Here is a 13,805-nt window from a genome sequence, read left to right as displayed (position 1 = left end):
GTTGAAAGCGTTTGGCTTGCCTATAATGCCTCACTTGTTGAAGGAGCTTGGCTTGCCTGTGGCGCCTCACTTGTTGAAGGCGCTTGGCTGCCTGTGACGCCTCACTGTTTGAACAACACGTAACTTGTCTTTAATTGCTAGGACAATCTTCTTCCTCTTAACACTTCCAGAACGATTGATGCTGCTACCAGACATATTCTTGGCCAAAAATGTTCAAAATTACTATGAAAATTAAGAAAGTTATTTAAAAAAATATTTCACTAATGGCGCAGCACTGTGTATAACACGAGGGACGGACGCACATGGGTTGACCAGTGTTGGACAGGTCCACTTGGGGCAGCCATAATGCGTTATGTAGGCCGCCAGGAGGAAAAAAATTCACAATATTTTTTAAGGAAACTTCAGCCTGTGCACAATGCTTTTAGGAAACTTATTTATTTGTTATTACATAATTACTAGTAGTTATTTTATTTGTTTTTGGCTATGATTAATTGTTCTAAAATTAATGGTAATTCCTGTACCCAGGTAGTCCCTCCTGACGCACCCCTCCCACCCTCCCAACACCACCCACCCACCCCACCCCCACCTACACCATGCGCCTCGAGTCTCGGGCAGACGGGATTAATACCGTATGGCCTGCCTCATGTTTTCATATACGGACAAAGGCACGATTATCTGGGGGACTGACCGGATAGTGTAATTTCTGCAGAAAACCTGCTTTAATCCGGTCCCTGTGGCTATTTTGGCCGGATATTGTGATAACTTTATCCATTCACGATTTTGGCCGTATAAGGGCGTTTTTCGGATGTTCGAATCCCGGATAATCGCGGGGTTATAGTATATTCATCCTAAGCTGTGCAAACTCTCAGTTAATGAGAGGAAATGCTACGATCTTCATTGCCCTGATTCCCACGTCAGAGGTACACAGCGCTATATAAGAGAGGAAGTCCAATATAATAGCCCTGGAAATTTTTTACAGGCAGGCAGAAACATAGGGAGAAACCGACAGGCAGAAACGTTGCAGGAGTATGGATTGAGAGGGGGAAATGCCCAAGACTTGACTACTGTTCATCATCAAGCTCACACATACTACACCCCCCAACAACACAGAGACTACCACACTCCCCAGTATCACTTCCAAAACTGGACAAACCATTGCCACAACAACACACCCTGGATCAGGGTAGAGAGGAGGGAGAACGACCAAAACCTTCCAGAAGTGACACACAATATGGACATTCATTCATATCTGCAAACATTCAAGGTTTAAAGTCAAAGTCAAGAAATAAAGTTAAGTTCATAAATGGCCTCCTATTAGAGTCAAACTCAATATTCGGGGCATTCATGGAAACTCATACGAAAGATTACATGGATAGTGAAATCTGGATTCCAAATTATAATTTATATAGATGTGATAGAGAAACCAGGTCAAATTGAGGAGTAGATCTGTATATTAAAGAAGACCTGATATGCTCAGAGCTACTAAACTCAACTAATGAGGTGGTAGAGGTACTTGGAATTAAGGTAGAAAAACTAAACCTAATTATTATTCTAATGTATAAACTGCCAGATACAACAGTTGAGGAATTCACAGAGCAGATGCACAAAATAGAGAGCATTCTTGATAACCTAGCAAACCCAGCTTCAGATATTATCTTCCTTGGAGATGGCAATTTACCAAGTCTAAGATGGAGAATGGTAAACACAAATAGCATAGCAGGGAATGACCCGGAAAATAATCAACCACAGGTCAGAGAACTTTTGAGATTCTGTGACAAATTCTCACTCAATCAACAGATTACAGAACCAACTAGGAACGAAAACACACTAGACTTGTTATTCACAAACAATGATGAACTAATCAGAGACATTACAATCTCAGATAATATATACTCAGACCATAAGCTCATCGAAGTGCGAACTAGCATAAATTATGGTAGGAGGTCTAAGAGACCCAACAAGCGAGAAGGAGTATTCAATCAATTCAATTTCAACAATAAGAGGATCGACTGGGATAAAATAAATGTAGACCTTGCAATCATTCAATGGGAGACGGTCTTAAGTGACAAAACTCCCACACAGGGAATAGCTCAACTGACAGCTGAAGCTTACAAGGTCTGCTTGAAGCACGTGCCTGTGAGGAGGGTCAGAAAGAGGACCACTCTAGAAAGAGAACGGAGACGACTGTACAGGAGAAGGAAAAATAACGGAAATGCTTCGGCAGACACAACTATCACAAGAAAGGAAAATAAACCTAAGCAGGGAGATCGAAGAAATAGAACAAACGTTGAAGCGATCATATGAGTGAGGAAATGGAATTGGAACAGAAAGCTATACAAAAGATAAAGAAAAATCCTAAATATTTTTTCACATACGCAAAATCAAAATAAAAAACCTCGACCAGTATTGGACCGTTAATTACAAATGAAGGTACGTACACAGAGGACAACAAAGAGATTAGTGAAATTCTAAGAAGCCAGTATGAGGCTATATTTAGCACACCAATAAACAACATGAAAGTTGATGACCCAGACAGCTTCTTTATGAATGACATTCAAGCTGCAGATAATATAATGGATATTAACATGACCTCGGAAGACTTTGAAAGAGAAATTGACAATATGCCTATGCACTCAACTCCTGGGCCTGACTCCTGGAATTCAATATTCATAAAGAAATGTAAAGTACCAGTGGCGCGAGCACTCAGCGTAATATGGAGAAAGAGCCTGGATACCAGCTGCACTTAAATCTACGGATATAGCTCCTCTGCACAAAGGGGGGTAATAAAGCCTTGGCAAAACAAAATTATAGACCAGTTGCACCAACATCACACATAATAAAAGTGTTTGAAAGAGTGATTAGGAATCAAATTTCTAGTTTTATGGAAAATAATGAGCTACACAATCCAGTACAATGTGGATTTAGAGCGGGAAGATCCTGTCTGTTACAGTTCCTCAACCACTATGACAAAATCACAGAAGCTCCAGAAGAAAAGCAAAATGCAGATGTTGTATACACAGACTTTGCAAAGGCGTGAAATATGACCATGGGGTGATAGCACACAAAATGAGGTCAATGGGAAAAACTGGTAAAATAGGACGCTGGATACTCAATTTCCTGTCGAACAGAACACAAAGAGTAACAGTCAATCAAATAAAATCAAGTCCAAGCGAAGTTAAAAGCTCTGTACAGTAATTCAAGTTACAGCCCTTGCACCACTACTGTTCTTTATTCTCATATCAGATATAGACAAAAATGCACGTCACAGCTTCATGTCATCCTTCACAGATGACACAAAAATCAGCATGAAAATTATCTCTGCTGAAGACATTGAAAAATTACAAGCAGATATCAACAAAGTTTTCGATTGGGCAGCAGAAAATAACATGATGTTTAACAGTGATAAATTTCAGGTAGTCAGGTACGGCAAAAATGAGGATCTGAAACATAATACAGGGTAAAAAACACAATCGAATCTGCCCATAGTAGGAAAACAGCATGTCAAAGATTTGGGAATAATGATGTCCAACGATCTAACGTTTAGGGAGCATAACCAAGCAAATCTTTTCAGCCAGAAAAATGATAGGATGGATTACAAGAACTTTCAAATCCAGGGATCCATCACAATGGTTGTACTCTTCAAGTCACTTGTGTTGTCCCGTCTCGAGTACTGCTCAGTACTCACTTTCCCCTTCAGAGCAGGAGAGATTGCTGAAATAGAGGGAATACAGAGAACATATATGGCACGCATAGACGAGATAAAACACCTAAATTATTGGGATCATCTCAAAGCTCTCCAAATGTACTCTCTAGAAAGGAGACGAGAGAGATACCAAATAATATACACATGGAAAATACTGGAGGGCCAGGTCCCAAATCTACACAGTAAAATAACAACGTACTGGAGTGAACGATATGGAAGAAAATGCAAGATTGAACCAGTGAAGAGCAGAGGTGCCATGGGCACAATCAGAGAGCACTGTATAAACATCAGAGGTTCGCGGTTGTTCAACGTCCTCCCAGCGACTCTTAGGAAATATTGCTGGAACAACCGTGGACATCTTCAAGAGAAAACTTGACTGTTTTCTAAGAGACGTTCCGGATCAGCCGGGCTCTGGTTGGTATGTGGCCCTGCGGGCCGCTCCAAGCAACAGCCTGGTGGACCAAATTCTCACAAGTCGAGCCTGGCCCCGGGCTGGGCTTGGGGAGTAGAATAACTCCCAGAACCCCATCAAGCAGGTATTAAGCAAGCAGGTATATGAATGAAGTGATTGGAAAATTCAGAGATTTCTCCGTACCAGCACAGAAGCTGGTGATTGACGAATCCCTTGTGCTTTTCAAAAGACGTGTTGCCTTCAAGTAGTATATTCCCTCCAAACGCAACAGATTTGGATTGAAATTCTTTGTTCTGTGTGACTGTAATTACCTAAGTGTAGTTACAGAATGAGAGCTACGCTCGTGGTGTCCCGTCTCCCCCAGCACTCTCTCTCATATAATGCTTTGAAATTACTGACGGTCTTGGCCTCCACCACCTTCTCACCTAAGTTGTTCCAACTGTCTACCACTCTTGTTTACAAAAGTGAATTTTCTTATATTTCTCCGGCAGCTTTGTTTCGTTAGTTTAAATCTATGACCTCTTGTTCTTGAAGTTCCAGGTCTCAGGAATTCTTCCCTATCAATTTTATTGATTCTTGTTACTATTTTGTATGTAGTGATCATATCGCCTCTTTTTCTTCTATCTTCTAGTTTTTGCATATTTAATGCCTCTAACCTCTCCTCGTAGCTCTTGTCCTTCATTTCTGGGAGCCACTTAGTGGCATGTCTTTGCACCTTTTCCAGTTTGTTGATGTGCTGCTTAAGATATGGGCACCATACAACCGCTGCATATTCCAGCTTTGGTCTAACAAAAGTCCTGAACAATTTCTTCAGTATTTTGCCATCCATGTATTTAAAAGCAACTTTAAAGTTAGAAAGTGAAGCATAGGCTTCGCTCACAATGTTCTTAATGTGGTTCTCAGGTGATAGTTTTCTATCTAGAACCACCCTAGATCCCTTTATTTGTCAGAATTCTTTAAAGATTTCTCACATAATTTATAGGTTGTGTGGGGTCTATGTTCTCATATTCCACATTCCATAACTTGGCATTTATTCACTTTAAATTCCATTTGTCAAGTGGTGCTCCATATACTTATTTTGTCCAGGTCTTCTTGAAGGGCATGACAATAACCTGTGAAACAGGTTACGTGTTACACATGATTCTGTATTCTGCTAGCGATGTTGACATTCTCGGAAACAACCAACATGGTCTCTCAGGTAGTGTGGTGAAGTCACTGATGGCACCATAGATGAACAAGCGCCACATTTTGTACACGGATAACTATTGTACAAGTCCCTTGCTAGCTAGGTTCTTGATTGAAAATAGAACTGGATTGGTTGGCACAGTAAAGCCAAGAAGAGGGGAAATGCCAGTGTTTGACAATAAACTTGAATTTGGTGACTGCGAGGTAAGAAAATGTGATCAAATACTCTCAACTAGGTGGAAAGACAAGAGAGAAGTGAACATACTGACAACCGTTCATGATGGTACAATGGTGAGCAGTGGCAAGGTGAACCGAGTAACGCAAGAACCAGTATATACGCCAGATTGCGTTCTTGACTATAATATCAACATGCGTTTGGTTGATAAATCTGACATGATGGTGGGCACTGTCGAGTGTGTTAGGAAAACATTGAAGTGGACGAAAAAACTGTTTTTCCATCTTGTTGACATGAGGCGGCTGAACTGCTACAATATGTATCTGGTGAAAACTGGACGTAAACCAAATTTCCATTTGTTTGCTCTTACATTTAAGACACAGTTATTAGCAAAGTTTGGCAAAGATGTTTGTGGCATACAAAGGCCCGTCATGAACCCAGTGTTGCAGCATGCTGTTACACCCAGGCTTGCTCACATGGAGGCCTTTCAAGCACACAGACTAAAACATTTGCCACCAGCTGGAAAGCGTGCAATAGGCCAATGTGATTGCTTAGTTTGTAAAACAACAAAAAGGAGATCAGAAACGTAAACTTATGCAAACATGGTGTGAAGTCCCTTTGTGTGCTGTCGACTGCTTTAACGACTACCACTCTCTCCAAGACTTCTAAATGTGCAAAAACCTGTAAATAGTGCGTGCATGTGTGTAAATATAATAATGAACAATGTGAATACATATTATATTGGTGTAATATGGATATTCATTATGGAATGTCCATCTTTTCATATAAGGGGTACCAGGCGAATAAGACAGACAAACCGGTTCGAGGAAAGCAGCTACAACACTACTTACCAGGATAATTTTTTAGGAAGAGGAGGAGGAGGAGGAGGAGAAGATTGGGTAAAAATGTCCAGACTCTGCCACCAACTTGGTCAAATGCTGGAGAGGACGCAAACACAGTGGCCTCCTTACCAGAGCCTCAGATATTAACACCAAGTAAAGCATCCAGCACTTTCACAAATATAACATAATTTTTATTTGCCAACATTCAGGGTATAAAAACACGCATATGTAACAAAGTGCAATTCATAGATAGCCTTCTACATGAGGCAAATGCAGTGTTTGCTGCCCTAATGGAAACTCACACCAAAGACTACCATGATGGTGAAATATGGATCTCAGAGTACAATCTTTTCAGATGTGGCAGGAAACACCGGCTACAGGAAGGGGGGGGGTTTAGCCTCTACATCAAAGGCACTTATCTGTACTGAGCTGCTGAACACCACAAATTATATGTGGTGTTAATGTTATGTGGTGATATGTGACATGGAAAGTGCTGATAATCAAAATAGAGATCTTAAATGTAGTTATTGTCCTTGTATATAAGTCACCGGAGGCAAATCACCAGCAGTTTAAAGACCAACTAATGAAAATAGAACACTGCTTGGAAAACCTCACAAATCCGGCCCTGAACAACATTCTGCTTGGGGACTTAAACCTATGGCACCTGAAATGGAAGAACCTAGCTAATACAGTTATATCAGAAAGAATACCAGGGAGTAGTCTAAATGAACAGGCACATGTAAATGACCTGCTACGGATGTGCGACAGGTTTACCTTAAACCAGCAAATAGTAGAACCAACTAGGAAGGAGAACACGCTGGACCTCATTTTCACCAATAATGATTAATTGATCAGGAACATAATGATTACAAATACCTGTTACTCAGATCACAACTTAATTGAAGTTCTGACAAGCATGGGGAATAAACCTTCAAAACCAGTCCCGATTCCCGGTGGAGGAGATTTCAGCAAATTCAACTTTCATATTAAACAGATAAACTGGGAGCAAATAAACTAAGACTTCACAGAAATAAGCTGGGAAAAACAGCTAGAAAATGCGAACCTGAACCAGTGCCTGGAAAAAATAAGCTCAGTAGCACTAGAAATATGCTCAAACCGCAAACCCCTAAGAAAAAAGAGGAAGAGATATAGATTGTAACGAGAACATCGTTCCCTATATAGGCGAAGAAAACGAATCGCGGAACAACTTGAGAGTCGCAGCTTATCTCAAGAATGGCGAAGAAGGTTAGGTAGAGAAATAGAAACAATTGAACTAAAGCTACAAGAATCATACAGAATCCAGGAGAGGCAAAGAGAGCAAAAGGCCATCAGTGAAATAGAGAGAAATCCAAAATACTTTTTCTCCTATGCAAAATCAAGATCAAAAACCACATCTAGTATCGGACCCCTGCAAAAAGGAGATGGAACTTTCACTGATGAATAACAAAGAAATGAGCGAGATACTGAGGAAGCAATACGACTGTTTTCAGCGAGCCACGAAACACACTAAAGATTGATAATCCAAATGAATTTTTCATGGATACGATACTATTATTAAACCATATATCAGATGTCACCCTATCTCTACTGGATTTTGAAGAAGCCATAAACAGTATGCCTATGCACTCTGCACCAGGCCCTGATTCTTGGAACTCGATAACTGTAAAAAACCACTATTGCAAGCCCTTCACATTCTTTGGAGACAAAGCCTAGATAATGGCATTATCCCTGACATACTAAAAACAGCAGAGATAGCATCACTCCATAAAGGAGGTAATAAGGCACAGGCAAAAAATTACAGACCGATAGCACTAACATCACACATCATAAAAATCTTTGAGAGAGTGCTAAGAAGTAAGATCACAAAATACGTGGAATCACAGCATCTCCATAACGCCGGACAACATGGTTTCAGAACAGGGCGCTCTTGCCTGTCACAGTTGCTGGACCACTATGACATGGCATTAGATGCCATGGAAGACAAACAAAACACTGATGTAATTTACACAGATTTCGCCAAAGCCTTTTGACAAATGTAATTACCTAAGTGTAGTTACAGGATGAGAGCTATGCTCATGGTGTCCCGTCTCCCCAGCACTCTTTGTCATATAATGCTTTGAAATTACTGACGGTTTTGGCCTCCACCACCTTCTCACTTAACTTGTTCCAACCGTCTACCACCCTGTTTACAAAAGTGTATATTTCTCCGGCAGCTTTGTTTCGTTAGTTTAAATCTATGACCTCTTGTTCTTGAAGTTCTGGGTCTCAGGAATTCTTCCCTATCAATTTTATTGATTCCTGTTACTACAGTATTTTGAACGTAGTGATCATATCGCCTCTTTTTCTTCTATCTTCTAGTTTTTGCATATTTAATGCCTCTAACCTCTCCTCGTAGCTCTTGTCCTTCAGTTCTGGGAGCCACTTAGTGGCATGTCGTTGCACCTTTTCCAGTTTGTTGATGTGCTTCTTAAGATATGGGCACCATACAACCGCTGCATATTCCAGCTTTGGTCTAATAAAAGTCGTGAACAATTTCTTTAGCATTTCTCCATCCATGTATTTAAAAGCAATTCTGAGGTTAGAAAGTGAAGCATAGGCTCCTCGCACAATGTTCTTAATGTTCCTCAGGTGACAGTTTTCTATCTAGAACCACCCCTAGATCCCTTTCTTGTCAGAAATTCTTTAAATTTCTTTAAAGAAAAAATGTCAGAATTCTTTAAAGATTTCTCACATAATTTATAGGTTGTGTGGGGGTCTATGTTCTCCAATTCCACATTCCATAACATGGCATTTATTCACATTAAATTCCATTTGCCAAGTGTTGCTCCATATACTTATTTTGTCCAGGTCTTCTTGAAGGGCATGACAATCATCTAGGTTTCTTATCTTTCCTGTTATCTTAGCATCATCAACAAACATGTTCATGTAATTCTGTATTCCCACTGGTAGATCGTTTATGTAGACCACAAACATTACTGGTGCAAGAACTGAACCCTGTGGTACTCCACTCGTGACATTCCTCCAATCTGATACCTTGCATCTGATTACGGCCCTCATTTTTCTGTCAGGAAATTTTTCATCCATGTTAGTTGCTTACCTGTCACTCCTCCAATATTTTCCAGTTTCCAGAACAACCTCTTATGGGGAACTCTGTCGAAAGTCTTTTTTAGGTCCAGATAGATGCAGTCAACCCAACCATCTTTTTCCTGTAAAATCTCTGTGGCTCGATCATAAAAACTGAGTAAGTTCGTTACACAGGATCTTCCAGATCGAAAACAATACTGTCTGTCTGATATTATATCGTTTTCCTCCAGGTGTTCTACCCATTTAGTTTTAATTAGTTTTTCCAATATTTTGACTTATTATACTTGTCAATGATACAGGTCTATAATTAAGGGGGTCTTCCCTGCTTTCACTTTTGTAGACTGGAACTACGTTGGCCTTTTTCCACACATCAGCTACAACTCCTGTACATAGGGATGCCTGAAAAATCAGTTGAAGTAGAATGCTGAGCTCAGGTGCACATTCTCTCAGAACCCATGGTGAAACTCCATCTGGACCAACTGCTTTGTTCTTACTTAGCTCCTTGAGCATTTTTTCCACTTCGTCTCTAGACACCTCTATGTGCTCCATGTTGTTCTCTGGAATTCTTATTGTGTCTGGTTCCCTAAAGATTTCATTTTGATTAAACACACTTTGGAACTTTTCGTTTAGTGTTTCACACATTTCCTTTTCATTTTCTGTGAATCTATTTCCCCTTTTCAACCTCTGAATATTAGCCTTTACCTGCAATTTATTGTTTATGAATTTATAGAATAGACCTGGTTCTGTTTTACATTTGTCTGCAATCCCTTTTTCAAAATTTCTTTCTGCCTCTCTCCTTACTGCCGTGTAGTTGTTTCTCGCATCTTTGTATCGCTGGTATGTTTGGGGGTTTGGCCTCTTCCTGTATTGATTCCATTTTTGTGTCTTTTGGTCTCTGGCCCTCTCGCAATTTCTATTGAACCAATCCTGTTTCCTAGTTCTGCATCTCTGTTTTGGTATAAATTTTTTTGTGCCTTTATCATATATTTCACAAAACTTGACATACATCTCATTCACTTCCTTGCCTAGCATCAAGTCTGTCCAATTATACTCACTAAAAAAATTCTAAGGTCACCATAATGCCCTCTCCTAAAGTCATGTTTTTCAACTGCTTCAACCTCCTTATTTGCTTCCAGATTATAACGCATTGCATACTTTATTCCCAAAAAGACATGGTCACTTTTACCCAAGGGAGGAAGGTACTGAATGTCAAATATCTCTTCCTCCTTCCTGGTAAATATCAAATCTAGCATGGAGGGAACGTCCCCTTCCCTCATCCTCGTAGCTTGTTTAATTAACATGTTGATACAAGAATGTTCCCAGGATGAGGTCTACAAATCTACAGGTCCAAAAATCTTCTTTTTTATCTTCATATGCTTCCCAGTCTATGGATTTCAAGTTGAAGTCACCGACTATCAACATTGCTATTTTATTATAGGGTGCTATTTTATTGCTATTTTATTTTAATCAACATTGCTATTTTATATAGGGTGGGCGGCTATTTGGGCAGGCAGATGGGTGGCCAGCTATTCAGGCGGGGTGGGTGGATTTGGGCAGCTATTTGGGCAGGTGGCTATATATCCCTCGTTCCCTGTTTCAGGACTCGGGTCTCTCTGGTCGTCCACTGGGTTATTAAGTCTAGCCAGCCTGCGGTCTACCCTCATACCCATGATGTTCGTAAGTATGCTGCTCTGGCTGCTGTGTTTGGGAACATGTCTTGGGCTGACATTCGAGCACGGGGGGTTTTGGAGGTCAAGCAGGGTCCTGGACACCTGTTATTTGGTGAATGTTCCTGTTCCCAGTCATTCATGTGTTTCCATGGGTCGTAGGTTGCAGCCAGTTTTCTCATCTTCGAGTTGAGGAACATGGTGCGGCCGCCTCCAGGGTAAGTCTCTCTTTAACTTATCTCTGGCTATGTAGCTACAGGGAACTGACGGAGCTCCCCACAGAAAACCAACGTTGAATGTAATGAAACACTATTTTCTGGGGCACCCTCCCTCCCTCCGTTCGGTGGTTTTTGTCTCGTTTTTGATGCTCAGCCTTTGAACTAAAGGTGTGGGCAGCCTGCGTAGAAGTCCGGGGCTTCCCCTTCTCCTGTGGGGAAAATCTACTCCAGTATATATCATTCATAGATTCCTAAGGACCATAAAAAATGTTTGTGGCTCTGAAACCTATGACATATGGATTTTATAATAATAAATTTTATAAGCAATGCACTATGAATTAAGAGAAGTGGACTGTAAAACTTCGGTTTAAATTGGAGTGATTCCCATATACAGTGGTACCTCGGAATACGAGTGTCCCTGAATACAAGTTTTTTGGAATACGAGCAGGATTTGCTCGGATAATGTGCCTCGGAAGGCGAGGGTTACCTCGGAACACGAGTTTGTTGATACGTGTACAGGCCGACTAGCACATGGTGGCACAGTGATCGCGCCTCAGTTTACCAGTGTCTTGTGCCCAGTGACTATCCCACCTGAATTCTTCACAAGGATTTACAGTTTTTTTGTCGGTTTTTGGCCATTTGAGCATAAAAGTTGTCATTATATATCTCGCCATGGGTCTCAAGAAAGCCATTGGTAAGGTTCATCCTAAGAAAATAGCTGTGAGTAGAGGCAGTAAAGGATGTCCCTTCTTGATTAAGAAAATGTGTGAAGTATGGGAAGAACTGCAAAGTTTTGTTGAAAAAACTCACCCAGATAAAGCTGTAGCAGGCCATTGCATTGACCTTTTAAATGACAATGTGATGTCTTACTACAGACAAGTGTTAAAATGTAGGGAAAAACAAGTGTCTTTAGACAGATTCTTAGTAAAACAAGCAAGTCCTAGTGGTATGCAGGCAAAATGTGCCAGAGTGTGCATACCAGTGAAGTCCTCACTGCCTGATGTTATAATAGAAGGGGACTCCCCTTCCAAACAGTAACACCTCTCCTCCTCCCTCCTCCTCACATCTTCCATACACCAACAGCAGTCCTCAGCAAGGGTAAGTAATAACTTGAACATAGTTTTGTAGACTTATTTAGATGAATTAGATATAAAAATTTAGTTTGATGTGGGGTTTTTGGGGTAGTCAGGAACGGATTAATTCATTTCCCATTATTTCTTATGGGGAAATTAGCTTCGGAATACGAGTTTTCGGAATACGAGCTGTCTCCAGGAACGGATTAAACTCTTAAACCGAGGTATCCCTGTACATCTTTGGGGGAGTAAATTCTATAATGTTAGTCTACAGTTTATATGGAAATAACATGTGCATAAATTATTAGAAATAATAAGACATGGGTTAATATGTTGGCCAGACCACACACTAGAAGGTGAAGGGACAACGACGTTTCGGTCCGTCCTAGACCATTCTCAAATGGTCCAGGGACACGGGAGACATCTCCCGTCACGCAGGGTGCGCTCGCACCTCCACAGATCTCCAGTATCAGCTCTTGATACTGGTAATGGCTCCAAAGGGCCACCACTTACGGGCTATTCATGCCCGTGCCACCTTTTGGGTGGCTTAATCTTCAATCAATCAATCAATCAATCAGTCCAGGGATCCAGGTGACTTGAGAATGGTCCAGGACGGACCGAAACGTCGTCGTCCATTCACCTTCTAGTGTGTGGTCTGGTCAACATACTTCAGCCACGTTATTGTGACTCATCACCTGCATATGGATACCACACGTAAACATCTTACTCTGTTTAATTTCTTTGATAATTTCTTTCTACCTTCCTTTAACCCTCAAACCGCACATATCATGTATAAATGATATCAGTGACAAAACCGAAACCGCGCACATCATTTATATATGATTTTGTGTCTAGCGCTATAATTTAAACGCCCCGCGTGGGATAGGGGTAGTCATCAGCGAGCCTCGACCGACCATAAACAAACCCCACCTGGGAAAAAAATCCAGCGTGGGTCCCCTTTGTGTACAGAGCTCAGTTACCCGGCGGACATCATGGCGAGCGCATCACGTTCTGACGACCGACCCCACTCAGCGAGATGTTCCTCGCGACCTCTGACTGAGGAAGAAATTACTCGTAATTTGTTCCCGGATGGTGATGAGTCTGATATAGACGACTCAGACTTTGATCATGACTACATACAGCCCTCAGAGGTGGATACGACCGACGACAAGTGTGAACATGCTGGCTCCATCAGGGCTAGGCCTAGCATCTCGCCCATGCCTCCTCGCCTTCACTCAACCCCAATTTGTGCTAGACCACCCAGTTCATGTGCTCCCTTGCAAGATATTGATGTTTTGCTTGACGATTCTGAAGAAGGTGAATCATTTTCCGGTTTTAGTGACTTAGAATCGGAAAATAGTTTCGCTAGTGCCAGTGGAGGAGTGTGCGGTTTTGCCAAGTGACAATTTGTCGCGTCAGCAGCATCTGGCCAAGCCATGCGGCACC

The 13,805-nt window shown here is 41.2% G+C and overlaps 1 protein-coding gene across 3 annotated transcripts in view; it reads left to right on the top strand.

Annotated features, from left to right (window-relative positions):
• Nucleotides 1-13,805, top strand: part of LOC123772627 (zinc finger protein Xfin) — an 84,524-nt gene that overhangs the window by 47,207 nt on the left and 23,512 nt on the right. For 2 of the 3 annotated variants that reach the window (XM_045765875.2, XM_045765874.2), the window contains one exon: nt 11,002-11,078. The exons of the other annotated variant lie outside the window; for it this stretch is intronic. The gene's annotated coding sequence lies outside the window, so the exon portion shown is untranslated. The remainder of the gene's footprint in view (nt 1-11,001; nt 11,079-13,805) is intronic. 3 annotated transcript variants of the gene reach the window in all.

The sequence above is a fragment of the Procambarus clarkii genome, chromosome 50 (genome assembly GCF_040958095.1).
Source record: "Procambarus clarkii isolate CNS0578487 chromosome 50, FALCON_Pclarkii_2.0, whole genome shotgun sequence".
In the NCBI taxonomy this organism is placed as follows: domain Eukaryota; kingdom Metazoa; phylum Arthropoda; class Malacostraca; order Decapoda; family Cambaridae; genus Procambarus; species Procambarus clarkii.
The sequence above is the reverse complement of the archived record's forward strand: the minus strand, read 5'-3'. Positions and strand labels throughout refer to the sequence as shown.